The following is a 4,361-nucleotide window of genomic DNA, read 5'->3' on the forward strand; positions in this document are numbered from 1 at the left end:
CACACACACACACACACACACACACACACACACACACACACACACACACGCACACACACGCACACACACACACGGGATGAGGCTGAATGCAGCAGCCATGCTAATGAGGGCTTGGGGAAGTATTCAGACGGCTGAGAGCAGGGCACTGTGAAAGCATCACTTGTGCTCGTACTCAGCTCAGCTGCTGGCTTCGCTCAGCACTCAGGAAACTCTGCAAGGCTGCTGTGAGTGCGACACGTGAATACAGAAGTTATACAGAGAAGAGACTAGGACACCTCGGATTGGGTTTTTGTCGGGTTCGTGCAAATAGCAGTGCCGCGTGTGATTAACTCGCTCGTCGTTACAGGAGCTCGAGCGCCTCAGACCAGATGAATCGGTCGCTAACTCACATTTCCACAGACACCTTTAACACTCAACGGTATGTGGTGTAGATGTGTCGGTTAGTGTATCTGCAGGTTGTGCAAACACCATAACCAAGCACTCGGGTTGAAAATCACATCTGGCCTCACTATTTAAACAATTCATTTCCATTTCACAAAACAAAACATTTGCTCTGGTGTGAAAAAGAAAAAGGATCGTCGCTAGCGTACAGTTTACACTAAGCTCTAGCAGATTTGTTTTAATCCATAAAAATACAATATTTTATTTGCTTATCATACGAGTTGTGTGTTTTTATGAAGCAAAACCCACTATAGATAACTGTAACTAGAAGTAAAAGTATAATATTTAGAATTATTGATTTCAGAGCGGTGACTTCAGAGCAGTTGAAATGATTTTTTTTGGACGGTGGCCTTGTAGACCAGCTGCTTTAATCAAACAACAATATCATCAATGATCGGCAATTAGTATCAGCGGCAAAATCTCTTCAAGGCACACTAATAGAAAAGGTGAGTCACCATCTTTCAAAAAGGAGCCAGCAGCAAAGGTAGAAATGGCTTTAAGTGCCTTCTCAGGAAAATAAAGGTGACGCATCAAAAGTGGGTCACAAGGGGAGCAGATCATTACTTTCATTTTCTAATTGTACCTCCTAAGTTCCATATTCATGTGCGTAGGTAGCTCTTACATGCCTTAGCATTTAAGCTGCTGCCCTAGAAGGTTCAGACGGCCGAGTAAACCAAAAAACAACAACAACCACAGCCGAGAAAATAAGAAAAAGGAACTGAGGCAATAAGAATGAAAGAGCGGGATGTTGAACAGAAGCATTTCACTGTGCATGATAACGTCCATGATATCAATGATGATGAGGAAGGCCAGATCCCGTCATTGGAAATGCCACGCGGCGCCGCTGAATTCCATCACACAGAGGCAGAGCCCCCCAGTGCTGCAGCTGCCCAGCACTGACCTTTCAGGATGCGCATCACCCACAGGAAATGCCAATCTACAATATTTACTGACAAGGCAGCATTCTAATGCGCCGCGGCCATCAACCTGTTGGGCGACGCCGCGGAGCGGTGAATGTAGAGCTATTTACTGACGGGTTTTTTGTTTTTCAGTCACTTCCTGTCATGAGATGAAAGAGAGAGGGGAGGATACATTTGATATTTCCACTTTCCTCACATCCCAGTGAGGTGGTTTTTGAGAGTTTTTGCTGAGTGTTCTCATCGGAGGGACTTTGCCTGTTGCTTCATCCTCCGGAGTTGGAGAGCTAGAAACAGAACACGTCTTTTATTTCTAAAAGTATACAGATAACTGTACCATGACCCTGTAAATCAGCCCATATATCGGTTCACCGTGTGGCTTTACTGCTCCGACATTAAAAAAAAAAAAAAAAAAAAAAAAACATCTAGCAGGGGGGCGAGAGGGTGAAAAAAGAAAATGTGACAGTTTTGTGCGGTAGAGGGCTGTGGATAATTAACTGTGCCTAAGCTGAGAAAGGACCTTCAGGACAAGAAGCCACGGGGAACTTATCTGCCACTACACTTCAAAACTGCCAACGGGGGCTAGCAGGGTTACAGAGATATACGTTAGTGTTACAGTGTGCTGCCACTGGGGAAAAGAGTGTGACTGAAAACCATGGAAAAGTTGAAGGAGATACAGGCAACAGGAAAGATCACTCTGTTACTTTAGGCGAGTGGAGCAGAAGGCCTCTGATGGAGTTGGGTGTGCAGGTATTCTGTGTGCACAGCCCTGTTAACAGGCTTTACAGTAATGCGCTGTACATTAGATTTAGTCAAGTCTGGTGCCGATTTTGTTACCATTGATGGCTAAATATAAATCTGCCACGGCCGACCGATATCAATCAAGATCCATTATGAACAGATTGATGATCGCCGGATCTCCTCCGCTCGCTGCACCTGCTAAAAAAGATGCTCCGTGTTTGTTGTGGGGGGCAAAATTCAATCACACCGGCACTCGGGAGCGTTAATGTGACAGCGAAGCCCGACAGAGTGCGACAGTGGGGAGGGAAATCAAGCTGGGGGCGAGCCAAAAAGACAGACTTTAGAGGCAACCACAGGGACCAATTAAATGGCTCTCATCCATTTTTAATGTTCACGCTGCACCCGTCAGTCAGCCGCTTCACTGCAGCACTTGTCAGCAAAACTTAGAACTCAACACGTCTGCTACGGAACAGGTAAGAACCGACAGGCATGTTAAAACATTAAGAAATGAGTGTTTGACATTCAGACTGGTATTTGGCCCGACCTTCTGCTGCTTCTGGCTCACTTATAAAACCCGACGGATCAAAAAACAAATTTCAAACGGCAGGTTGAGAGTCAAAGGAAGCGCCGCAACTTTCCATTGAAACCAATTGAACGTTCCCACAGCGCCAACATCTGCAGGCGGCTCTCAATCTTAAGCTTTAGTTCCGTCGTCTATTTTCTCTAAGCAAACATGGCAAGAAACCACACTGACGATCTACTATAAAAACGATACAAATGATGTGTTATATCAGATAGAAATGATATCACTCTGATCAAATGATAAAATATGCACTCCACGCTTTCCTCCGCTCACTCCCTGCTGAGTTTCAATCCCCCCCCGATTCCTCTACCACATGGATTTCAAAATCCATCCGCTATATTTATCAGAAAATTGCACAACAGTTGCCATTGCGTGGTGCTTCACAGTGCTTCTGTGTCCAGTGTGACCCCGGAGTAAGGCCTCAAAGCTTTAAAAAAATAAATGTATTTAACAGCTATGCACTATTTATCATCCCCCAAATCATGGTCATACAACCATCCCTGATGGATGTTTGGCTGTCCTTTCCGTGCTCTTCCCAAAACGATGATCCACCTCTGGGAGCTCTTCGGCTCCCAAACGCGGCTCTGTCGAGGCCAGGCCGCCTTTCACTGGACATAAAGCGTTAGAATATCAAATCATCGCGGGTAAACGGCTTTCAAAACAATCAATTGGGAGTTGATATATTTCCTCAACCGGCAAATAAGGTGGGCTTCACTTGGTTGGGCTGAGGGGGGCTGACCCTTGAACTGCTGAGCTGAGAATTTGTGGGCTCTCCGGGTGATTTATTTGCTTCCCCCGCTGCAGTGGGTAATTTACAACCCCGCCTGCTGTAGAGCGTCTAGGGCAGGAGCCGGGATTAGACTGTGACCAGCACCAGAGCCCACGGATCACCATAAATCTCCGCTGATTGAATGCAAATTGGAAAAGTGCACCATGTATGTCAGTATACATCATGAGAATAAAGCTGGCATAACAAATGCACGCGCACACACACGTCACGCACATGCCTATTCTCTAAATATGTAAGCCTTATTTCATGTGCATGCTTTTTCGTACGTGTACATGCGAGTGTTTATGTGGGGTGCAGGCAGAAATTTATGGGCTACATGGTGGCGAAGACATTTGCATTATAAATCTCAATTACATAGCATTATTTGTTTACCAGCCGGCTCCGATGGAATTCTCATAAGGTGCCCTGCAGAGGAGGCTCATAAATTCTTAATAAACTGCAGTGCAGACCTTTGTACGGCACTGACCTAAATCCTGCAGCTCGTCTCTGCGCCGCACTCCTTTCTTTAAACTGTTAACGAGGCTCCGTTACACATGTCCGACTGCGTTTTCAGATAACTGCCCAAACCAGACCCGCGTCTCGGTTGAAACATGATACGGGCGAGAGAGGGAGGAGAGGGGAAAAAAAAAAAAAAAAAACACGAGATGACACGGTGCCCGCCAAGGAAAAAATCGTGTGGTGAAGATGCTGTGCTATCAGTCTGGGACCATCTGCTGATGTGTTTTATGCAAGGAGTAAACCCTCACAAGGCCCTCACAGGCCAGAGGCACAGAGCACAAGTGATTAATATGCCTCGGCTAATGAGCAGTCCCAGCATTGCTTTGGCTCCTCTGACTCTCCCGGCAGTGTGTGTGTGTGTGTGTGTGTGTGTGTGTGTGTGTGTGTGTGT

General features: G+C 46.1%; 1 protein-coding gene across 2 annotated transcripts in view; it reads right to left on the minus strand.

Moving 5' to 3' along the window:
• ctnna1 (catenin (cadherin-associated protein), alpha 1) overlaps positions 1-4,361 on the minus strand; it is a 70,052-nt gene that overhangs the window by 5,026 nt on the left and 60,665 nt on the right. The window lies entirely within an intron of this gene.

Source organism: Anarrhichthys ocellatus, unplaced genomic scaffold, assembly GCF_004355925.1.
Source record: "Anarrhichthys ocellatus isolate YVR2014 unplaced genomic scaffold, GSC_Weel_1.0 scaffold19, whole genome shotgun sequence".
Lineage (NCBI taxonomy): Eukaryota > Metazoa > Chordata > Actinopteri > Perciformes > Anarhichadidae > Anarrhichthys > Anarrhichthys ocellatus.